The 12,036-nt window shown below is 36.0% G+C and overlaps 1 protein-coding gene across 1 annotated transcript in view; it reads right to left on the bottom strand.

Moving 5' to 3' along the window:
* The window catches only part of baz2ba (bromodomain adjacent to zinc finger domain, 2Ba), a 74,868-nt gene that overhangs the window by 49,540 nt on the left and 13,292 nt on the right, over window positions 1-12,036 (bottom strand). Inside the window, exon 2 of the mRNA XM_077712409.1 lies at window positions 5,898-5,938. The gene's annotated coding sequence lies outside the window, so the exon portion shown is untranslated. The remainder of the gene's footprint in view (window positions 1-5,897; window positions 5,939-12,036) is intronic.

The raw sequence follows: 12,036 nt of genomic DNA, 5'->3' as shown, positions 1-12,036 counted from the left end.
CGTTCTAATAAGCGTCATGAAGATATAGTAGCAAAAATATTCACAAAACTGGATCAAATTGAATACATTGAAAGTTAAGTCATACTCAGATGACATCGAGTTTAGATGTTTTGCTAGCTAAAATTGGTTAGCGTCATATCCTTGTCCACAGTCCAGCATGCTAACATTAAAACAATGCTTTTTTTAATGTAGACATGGCATTCTAATAAACGTCTTGATCAAATCCATAACATCAATTTGCCGCCATCTTTGTACAGGACCCCCCTTGCGCAAAGAATAAAATTTAGCCGACTGGGCCACTTTTAGCAGACACGCTGCTGCGTTTCATCGAAGTGGGACTGCACAAATAGCGTAATGAGCTCTCCCTGGGAAGTGGGGGGTCACGATGGGGGTGCCCAGGGGTGCCGCTAATGGTTCCTCTGGACCACAGCTGGATCTAGAACCCGGAGACGCCGCGGGACGCTTTCCGACAATCCAAAACATTACAAATCGGGCGCTAAAGATGGCGTTTGGTCAAAAATGACAGTATGGGTGGGTGGGTGTGTATATTTGTGTTGTTTGCTTCGTAATCAGCCACAAATACGGCAAAAAAATGTGTACGCGCCATGGAAACAACAGCAATGAAATGTTGGAACAACGGGGATCCGGATATTGAAATGAAAAATCTGCGTGATAAGTGATTATTATGGATGTAATGGTTTGAAATGAACTTAAAGGGTGATTAGAGCTGCTAGCAGCCGCCACATCAATGGGGAAGCCACTAAATGGCACACGCGTTAATTAAGGAACTTGATTTATTTAAGGATTTATGGGGCTTGGGAATGAATTATTCATTTATTGAATAATAAAACTCGATTTTTGGGCCAAAATGGGATTCAGGTTGTTATGTATGGCCTTAAATGACAATTAATCAACAAAATACAATATGAGCAAGTATTGACTTTTTGCAATGGCGATTTTGTCTTTTTTTTCAATGAATTAAAATTTGATCATAATTGCGGCCATTTATTTAATGGAAAAATAATGTTTAAAATTTTAATTTCAAAAATGGTTTAACTTATTAACTTTATTACATTTATTTATCTATTTAAACATTTTTAAAAAATTAAATACAAATATTTAATCCATTAGGGCGCTGTATAATTTAAATAAAATAGTGATAGTAGAATAATAATGTTTAAAAAATAGGGTCATTTTAATTTAATTTAATTGATTTATCTATTTAAACATTTTTAAAAATTAGATACAAATATTTAACATTTAAACATGCTATACTTGTTAAATGAAAAAGCAATAGTAGAAAAATAATCATTAAAAAATTAGGTTAATTTTAATTTAATTCAATTTATTTATCTATTCAAACATTTTTTTAAATACAAATGTTAAATGAAAAAAACAAAAACAACTACATTTTAAAAATTAGCACGACCATTCCATTGAAATAAGTAAATATTCCCTCATTTTTTTGCCTTTTCAAACTAAAACTTTTTGCATTTCGTAAAAACTTCAAAATAAGAGCCTTATTATCTTTTTCCAATAGCTTCAATAAAAAAACTTTCAAAACAAACTAAACTAGATGTCTTGGCCGTGTTACACAAAGGGTTAAACGTGACATTCCGAGGGCAGCGGCTACAATGCGGGTGTTTTGATGGTTGGGCTTGTTGAGGCTTGACAAAGCCGGCCAGGACAAGAAATGCCACATCCCAAAGCCACAAATGACTCATTCTGCCAATGTTTAGCACTTACAATACCGCACGTCACCACTAACGGCCATCGCTTGGTTCGCGGGACGCTTTAACGACTCGATTTAACATGTTTTTCAGATATAATATTTAGATTTTTTTTTAAATAAATGGATTAAAAGAACTGGATTAAAAGCTCTGAATATTCTGTTTTTATAGATCTAAAACAATGTTTATTTTAGATATTTTTTTAATATATTTTTAGATTTTACAAAATGATTTTTGAAGTAAAAACGGAAAAATTGATTTTAAAAATTACAATAATATTTTGATTTTTTGTATTATAAATGGATTAAAAGAACTGGATTAAAAGCCCTGAATATTCCAGTTTTTTAAGATCTAAAAAAATGTTTATTTTAGATTTTTTAAAATATATTTTTAGATTTTACTAAATGATTTTTGAACTAAAAACACAGAAGAATGAATTAAAAAATGACAATAATATTTAGATTTTTTATTATAAATGAAAAATGGATTAAAAATTACAATTATTGATTTAAAAAAGGGAAAATCAGGAATTGTAATATAAATCTATACTCATCATTAGAATTTGATCCTAAAACAGAAAGTCAGCACATGATTTACTTTCCTGGGCCACTTAAAATGATTTAGCGGACCAGATTTGGCCCCCGGGCCACCACTTTGAAACCCATGGGTTAACCCATTCACGGCACCACTTTGTTTTATTCCACTTTTCTTAACAATAGTCCAATAGCATAAGATATATAGATATATATAGCTAAATTAGCGCAATATATTTCATCGTTAGCATCTAGCTTCTTTATGTAACATGGAATTTGCTCATGTTACTTTACTGTTTAAAAATCTGAACTACCATCTCAATGAACATCCAATCCATTTGTCAAGCATGACCAATCGGCAGACAATTTCACATCTAACACTCCCCAAAAAAAAAATGGCCACCGGAAACAATCTCGCTTTGGAGCGAATTCAAGTCAAATGGACGCCGTCTCTCCGTCTCCCGAGGACAGCCGCTTTTTTCCAACGACTCCGGTGCAAAGTACAAAACATTTTGGCGTTATCTCAACGCTTCCTTTAATCTAGCCAGCGGTTTAAAGGGCGCCGTTGACGCGAAAAACCGATCTGGGCGGCTCGGGTGGATGAAATCCAGGTCGGAAAGCGGGAAATCGGCGTCCCCGCAGGATTGTGGCGCACGTTTAAAGAGCAAAGTTGTGACTATCTCCGTCTCTGTCTCTGTCTCACGTGTCTCTCCCTTACGGCCGCCTGCTGTTTCTGACCTTCGAGATGTTTTTCTCGCTTTCCTCCCCCCCTTTAGACCCCTCCCCCTTTCCCTTTCCTTTTCCTCCCCCATTTACACTCAAGCGCATCACTTGCACTCTCATGTAAAGGCGCATTTATTCCGCATCGTGACTTTTTCCTCCTGAGCTCACTTCAGTCAATATTACACGCCACAAGACGTCATTTGGCGTCAATGGCAGTCAAAGAGTTCATAATAGAGCTTAAAATACCCGCAAAGCCAACATTAAGTCACCTGGAAATGGCTAAAAATCTGCCAAAATTGACAAACCGACAAGTAGCAGCCTGAATTGTCCCCCCAAAACAGGTTGGGGTCCTATATTTGTAGTTCTTTTGCATGGTTGGCAGGCCACTTTAACGGCAATATAATTTTATGTGGGTTGGACCATTGTAGATATAATAATTAGATGTTTTTTATATAAATGGATTAAAAGCCATGAATATTCAGAATTTTATAGATCTAAAACAATGTTTATTTTAGCTTTTTTTAAATATATTTTTAGATTTTAAAAAATGTTTTTTGAACTAAAGAGACAGAAAAAATGATTACAATTTACAATAATATTTAGTTTTTTTTAAAATAATTGGATTAAAAAACTGGATTAAAAGCCCTGAATATTCAATTTTTTGTAGATCTAACACAATGTTTGTTTTAGCTTTTTTAAAATATATTTTTAGATTTAAAAAAAGATGTTTCAACTAAAAACACAAAAAATTGATTAAAGAAGACAATTATTGATTTAAAAAGGGGGAAAAAAACGGGAAATGTAATATACATCTATACACTTCATTTTAATTTGATCCTAAAACAGAAAGTCGGCACTCATCATTGACTTTTTGGACCGCACAACATGATTTGGCGGGCCAGATTTGGCCCACGGGCCGCCACTTTGCCACCTGTGGTGTTACACTGTAACACTATGCTAATTCCCTAATAGCTTTATCTGTTTATCTTTTCTCTATTTTGAAATAAATTACTGTATTGGGCAGATGTTCTTGTTATGACATCATAGCGTCATGACATCATCACCTCATGACATCATGCTGTTATGACGTCATGTCATGACGTCACTGCTACCTTCCAGTTCTGAGCATGTCATCTTATCTCTACTACATATAGCTACACTCTTAATTCAGCCATCACTTTACTGTCCTCCAAAAGCGGCTTATACGCGAGTAAACAAATACATTCCACGTTGCCAACCCTATTCTCACTCCAAACGGGAACAAAATATAAAAATAGAAGCACAGAATGACAAGCGAGAGGAAAAACCGACAGCTGGAGCCATTTTGTACACGCCAGGCATAAATAAAGCAAGCGTAGAGTAGCACAGCTCGACACGGCGCCCCCTTCCCCCCGCTCCCTGTAAATGATTCCCCCCCGAGGCCGGCGAGTCGTCGATACTCATGGCAAACCACGCCAGCGGCGACGTAATGCATCATTTACGGGCAAAGATGGCGCGGCCAGTCGACACCGGCGAATCCGGGAAGTCGCTATAGCGATCACGTTGGCGTTGGCGACGCCCGGGGGGACGTGGTCACGCCCCTAACGACGGCGGATGGCGAACGCGGCGCGTAAACAACGGCCAACGATTCCCCGGAAGCCCCCGTAGTGCGCCGCTAAGGCCGCTAACTGCGCTAACGCCGCTAATGGCCGTTTCTGTTAGGGATAGCGATTAGCCGTGTGTGGCTTTAGTACAAATATTCTTATTCAAATAAGGGAGAAAATGTCATTAAATTGTGGGATTGGCTGAATGAAGCCCCGAATTTGTAATGTAATCATAACAAGCTCTTTTCAAGGCTCTCTTGTTCAATTTAATTTGATGAGGGGGAGAAGAGGGAGGGGCCTATTTATGGAGAATGAATCACATTCAAATGAGGTGGTAATTGTTTTGGGGTGCTTTCAATGTGCAACAAAAAAAAATTGGAATAAAATGATTATTTGTAAGGTGAGTCGATTTGGACTGGATTTACTCGCATATTAGCTTCATCCGAGTATAAGCCACACCCATAAATATGCCTTGTTTAAGCCCCCATTCATAATTTTGTACATACTGTATTTACTTGCATATTAGCCACCTCTGCGTATAAGCCACACCCATAAACATGCCTTAAAATAGCTGAATTTGACAATTTCCCTCGTATAAGCCGCCCCCAGATTCACAATTTTTCTCATACTGTATTTAGTCGCATATTAGCCGCATCCGAGTATAAGCCACACCCTTAAAATTGCCTGGAAATATTAGACAACAAACGTTATACAACACTGCCTGACACGGACAACATCGCTTTGACTTATGAGGGAAGCTGTATGCGCAATAACCCATGCTCTCCACAAGGAGCAGTGCAATCTGCCGAGTTACAGCATAAAGTATGACCAAATTGCCATTTTTTAGCTATAAACAAACCAAAATGTCAAAACCAGCAAAATTCACCAATTTGACGACAAAACAATTCAACAATAAAATCCCATTCCCAATTTTACATCAAAAATGACAACAACTTTCCACTAAAACATGAAAAAAATCAAATTTTGACAATTTTAAACAATTTTGTCCCTCAGAAATCAACTAAAATTTGAACTTCAACTTTCCCACACAACATTTTTCGCTTTGACTTATGAGTAAAGCCCGTGGCCAATCAAAACACTCCACAAGGAGCAGCGCAATCCGTCAAGTTGTAGCATAAAATGTCACAAAACTCTTTTTTAAGGTAAAATACAGACTTTTTCTCAATTTCTCTTCATCAGAACCAACAATGCCGCCATTTTTCCTAATCAAAACAGATGCTGACCCTTCATTCAACTCATATCTCAAAGCAGCACACCCAAACATTCCCCACATTCACGCAAAAAAAGGACAACAAAAAGGTACTCACTGTTTGGCGTCTTCAGCTTTTTGTCATAACTGCTGTATCACCTGAAATACAAAAAAAAAAAAAACGTTTAAGCTAGCATATTTTGATTGACAGATTGAATCCACGCCGTCTGTCATTTTGTTTTTTGGCGACCGATCGGCTTTTGGCCGGGCCCTGAAACGTCACCCCGCGTGGACACGTGATGACGCTGCTATTTTTTTGTGTCTGTACGCGGACATGAGACGAGAGTGGGGGTGCCGTGTGTCGCGCTTTCTTGCCAAACCAGTTTGTTTGAATGGGATGAAAGCACAGCGGCGTTTTGAGTGCGAGAGAAGAAGGATATTTTTTTTTCCCAAACACAAGACGATTCTTGTAGAGAGAAGCCAGCCCTCCGGGTGTTCTCACGCTCGTGTGCAGTGGCGGCGGCGGCGGAATTGGCGGCCCACGACGGTTTATTTTTGGGCCCACAAGTTGGCCATTGACGGCAGTACACCATACCTGGCAACTTCTGGATATTTTCCAGTATTTTTGAGCATTTCAAATTGTGTACGTCTTATGAAAACTTTTGTACAGGATTTTTTTAAGTCAGTTTTTTTGTGTAAAACTGATCTGGTTTTAACCATTTTACCCAATGTATCTGTTTATTTATCAATTTATCTATTTTTTTTAAATCTATTTATGTAATTTTTTCATCTATTTTTCTACTTTTTTATTTATTTATATCATTTGTTATCTATTTATTTATTTTTTATCTATATTTTATCTATTATTTATCTATTTATCTATTTATTTATTATTATCTATTATTTATCTATTTATTTATTATTATCTATTATTTATCTTTTATTTATCTATTATTTATCTATTATTTATCTATTTTTTATCTATTTATATATTTTATCTATTTATCTGTTTTTTTATCTATTATTTATCTATTTTTATCTATTATTTACCTATTATTGACCTTTTTATCTATAATTTATTTATTTTTTATTTATTATTTATCTATTATTTAACTATTATTTATCTATTATTTTTTATCTATTTACCCATTTTTATCTATTTTTTATCTATTAATCTATTTTTTATCTATTTATTTATTTATTTTTATTTAAAATATTTAAAATGTTTTTCCAATCCAATCTCCTTTTTGGGGTGTTTTTTCCTGAGAGTTTTAACAAATTAATTTGATTTTAGTTCATTTCAATGTCCAAACGTTGATTCGAGTTACGAGTAAAATCGACATGCGAACACAGTTAGCATTAAGCTCGTATCTCAAGGTAAATAGAAGAAAAAGACCTCCAATAATACAACAAGTGGTAATAAATATCCAGAGGCAGCACTTGTGGTCAAAAAGTCAACTGCTGGGACATTTGTTGCATTTTTTGGCAGCTCTCTGCAACAAATGGCCAAACACAAGTCCAGCTAAGAAGAAGATGCTGTCGTCCTGGAAATGGCCGAAAAACAACCTTAAGCTTTCCCACCCGACGTTATCAATGTGTAGATGGTTGAAGACAATTTCCCAAGTGAGCTCATATTTCAGCAACATTTGCAGAGGCTTCCTCCGTAAAGCAGCAGCACAACACATAAAAGTGATGTTGACATTTTCGGGTTTCTACTGAAATGTCGCAACACCATGGCAAGAAAAAACAAAAAATATCTATCGTTACTGCCGTCTTTACTGAACAATCTAAGCAGCATTTACAGCATATTTATTGATTTTTCTTTAATGATGTATTTATTTATTTTAATGTTATTTATTTATACATTTATTTATGACTTTTTATGTAATTTGTGTTTACTTATTGATTTGTATTTATTGAGGTATTTATTTTAATTAGTATTAATTACTTTTTAATTTATTTATTAGAATTTATCAGTATGTATTTAATTTTATTTTTATTTTTTATTTATACATTTATTCATAACTTTTTATTTATTTATTGGTATTTATCTGAATTTATTTGTATTTATTTATATATTTATTTATTTATCTCCAATTTTCTTTGTATTATTTATATATTTATGTATGACTTTTATTTGTATTTATTTCTATTTCTTTTTCAATATTTATGTATTCATTTGTATCTATTTTTCAATATTTATTTATTTATTAAAATTGTTACCTTTATTTCATGAATACATTTATTGAACACATTTCAATTTTTAATTTATTTTTATTCCTTTTTTAATTGATGTATTTATTTAAATTTTTGTCTTTGTTTTATTTATACATTTATCTATGATTTTTATTTTTTATTTGTATTTATTTGCAAATATTTATTTTCATTCTTTGTTTTATTTAAATATTTATTTATTTTTATTTATTTAATTCAATTATCACAGTCAATAGCAGGCAAAATATTAACACTTATAAATCCAGACCTTTTAAAAAACAATATAATTCCCCCATTCTTTCACAAAAATCAAATTATTAAGATATAAAATCATTTTTTCACATCCACCCAAAAAGAAAAACATATACAAAACCGTCATGCTAAACAAAATAGCTTCAATTTCCCACCAAGTCAAAATACAGTCAACCACCAATGGTCCAAATCCACGTGGACATTTTGAACCAATCAGAGAAGCCCTCTGATCTAATTAAATATCTGTCGCCATCTCTGCAAAATCATTGGCTAAGCCACCATTGTGCTAACATTGAGCTCATTAGTAGAGCATTTCATTTCCAAAGAAGCTGCTAAATATTCTGCGCTAATCAGAGCGGTGTTTACCCTGAAATAATTGGATAAATGATACGCCGTCTAATTGGACGCCGGCCGGCGCCCATTCAACGTGTTATCGCCCATCCGGGCCATGTTGACTTTTTCATTAACTCGCCTCAATAATGTCGTCCTCATTTTTTTAAAGTAGCAGTGGGAAAATATGACGGCTAAATGTCATTATTACAAGAAATTGGAGTTATGATTTGACGATAAATTGCTCGTTAAATTTGTCATTTTTCAGGGGAAAGAAAAACCACCAACACCCGAGACTGGTCGCCAATAGGCTCACATAGAATAAATATTTAAGGCTTTTGACCCAGATCTAAAATGAAATCTAGATAACAGAAAACGCTTTTTGAACTAAAAACACAAAAATGGATTGAAAAATAACAATTATTGACTTTTCAATTATTGCATTTTTTGAATTGTTTTAATTATTTTACTTGCCGGGCCGCACAAAATGATGCGGTGGCCCATATTTGGCCCCCGGGCCGTCACTTTGACACCTGGGATTTTTTATTGAATTATTAGAACTGGTTTAAAATCCCTGAATATTCATTTTTTTATAGATCTATAACAATGTTTATTTTATCTTTTTTTAAAACATATTTTTAGATTTTACAAAATGATTTTTGAACTAAAAACACTGAAAAAATGATTAAAAAAATAAAATTTATTTAAAAAGATGTAAATACAGGAAATTTAATATAAATCTATACTCTTCATTTAAATTTGATCCTAAAACACAAAGTCAGCACTCGGCATTTATTTTCCTGGGCCGCACAAAATGATCCGGCGGGCCACATATGGCCCTCCAGCCGCCACTTTGACACCTGTGCTCTACTCTATAAAAAAAATACCCGCATATTTCCCCTCTATATTTTTCTTTAAACATACCAAATTGTCCATTTCACACACTCACACTCATTTTTTTCCACAACAGCTGCGCCTGTCCGTCCCCGGCACCCCCCCGCGACCTTCCCGCCCGTTGTCGACGGATGGTCAATTTTTTTTTTAAAGAAAGCTGTCGCGTGGACTTTTGCCAAAATGGGACGGCATCTCGAAACAGAAAAAAACACGGCTAAGTCGGCACTGCGTTTCCTTCCCTTGGGACGAGCGTCCAATCGGACGGCCCCCTCCCGGCGGCTCTGGACTTTGCCCTCGCCCGCTTTCTCGCTTCCTCCGCTCTCGCCCGATTGCGTTTTGTCAGCTTTCAGCGGCGGATCATGTAACGATAAAAGACGCCGTTAAAGAGTGCCAGTAAATCACCACGGCCAGAAAAAGCTGGAGGGAGGAAGAAGAAGAAGCACTTATTTTACAAGCACACGGTGGCGGTGGTGGTGTGGGGGCTGAGGGGGCGTGGCCTATGAGACAGATAGGGCGAGACAGAGTCTCTTTGTGCACTCGTTGCTGACATTGTAAGCCACCACCAACAGATGAATCACAGCTATTTAGGGATTGCTTTCCTGCAAACCATTGTGTGGCCCGCCCGCCCGGCCCACCACTGACACACAAGACTTGCCCTGCTTTTTATGCCGGGTGGGGAAAGGTTCTCGGTTCGAGACCGGGTTGGTTCACGGGCCGCTTTAACGTCAATTTGATTTCATGTGGGCTGGACTATTTTTAGATGGAATATTTAGATTTTTTTTTAAATAAATGGCCTGAATATTCCGTTTTTTTTAAAGATCTAAAGGAATGTTTATTTGAGCTTTGTTATTTCATATTTTAAAATTTCACAAAATGATTTTTGAACTAGAAACTAAAAAAAAATGATTAAAAAACTACAATAATTTTTAGATTTTTCTTTTTATAAATGGATAGAAATCCCTGAATATTCAGTTTTTATAGATGTAAAGCCATTTTTATTTGAGCTTTTTTATATATTTTTAGATTTTATAAAATGATTTTTGAACTAAAAACAGAAAAAAAATTTATTTAAAAACTGACAATAATATTTAGATTTTGTTTTTAATAAATTGATTAAAAGAACGACACTAAAAGCCCTGAATATTCCGTTTTTAATAGATCTATAATGTTTATGTTAGCTTTTTTTCAGAAAAAAAATTGATTAAAAAATGACAATGATTGATTTAAAAGGGCAAAAAAATCAGGAAATTGGATAATCATCTATACTCCTCATTTGAATTTAATCCTAAAACAGAAAGTCAACACACCATTTACTTTCCCGGACCGCACAAAATGATCCAGCGGACCACATTTGGCCCGCGGGCCACCACTTTGACACCCTTGATCATAGACTACTCCACCGACAACCAACCATGTGCATCCATCCACTTTACTTTATATGTGTGTGTGTATATTTGTATGAAATAAATCTAGTGTCTCCTTGATCAAGGGAGTCAGTCAATAAAGGCCCGGCTGGTTCGCCGCCCTCTCGGGGTTAAGTGCGAGTCCGCATTTGCGAGCGAGCGCAAGCGGGGGACGAGTGGACGGATGGACGGACGAGTCGTCGAGTCGCCTGACAGCTGAGTGATTGAGTGCTTTCATTTCCCCGCGGCCAGCAGACAACGTTGACTCAAAAAAAAAAAGAAAAAACGCGGAGCTTTTTTTGCGCAGACTGGACGGACAAACGGAAACGGGGCGAGCGGACGGGCGAGAGAGAGAGAGAAAGATGGCCTGTTTCCTTAAGGATGCTGCCTAGCTGCGTGCCTGCTTAAATTAGCTCGAAATGTTTGGATTACACGCGGGAGAGCTCTCACACAGGATTTGCCCAGCCTCCTTTTGTATCTATGTGCGTGTACCGTATTTTCACGACTATAAGACGCATCGCATTATAAGGCGCACCCTCAATGAATGACATTTTTTCCATATATAAGGCGCGCTGTATTATAAGGCGCACTGTCTGTCTATTTTGGAGAAAATGTAAGACTTTTAAGTGGGTCTTATAGTCCTGAAAATACGGTAATTGCTATTGACTTCCAGTTATGAAGCACTCACTACATTACAGTCACCTCTAGAGCCAGCCATTTTGGATTTTTTTGTATAAAATCTTGCAGTGGGGGAGGAGCTATATGATGGAAGATTTTGTAAACTAAGATGGCGTCTGCATACTTAACAGTATTGTTTCACTTCAGGCGTTTGTGTTTTTTTTAATATCCAACAGTGGTGGTTTTTCGTTTTTGGTTTTCTGTTTTTTCCATATATAAGGCGCAGTGGATTATAAGGCGCACTGTCTATTTTGGAGAAAATTGAAGACTTTTAAGTGCGCCTTATAGTCGTGAAAATACGGTATATCTATGTCTGTATCTGTGTGCGCATTTGTGTTTGTGCCACAACACAAAATCAGAAAAAAAATCCCCCGACTCATGTTCAATCGAGCACGTGTTGAATGTAAAATGGACGCAAAATTGTGCCACTTGGATTTTTTGAAGTGGTTGTGTGACTAGACGCAATGATGGGGGGAGGTCACGGCA

This window comes from Stigmatopora nigra, chromosome 3 (genome assembly GCF_051989575.1).
Source record: "Stigmatopora nigra isolate UIUO_SnigA chromosome 3, RoL_Snig_1.1, whole genome shotgun sequence".
Taxonomy (NCBI): Eukaryota; Metazoa; Chordata; class Actinopteri; order Syngnathiformes; family Syngnathidae; genus Stigmatopora; species Stigmatopora nigra.
This window is presented reverse-complemented; position numbering and strand designations above follow the sequence as displayed.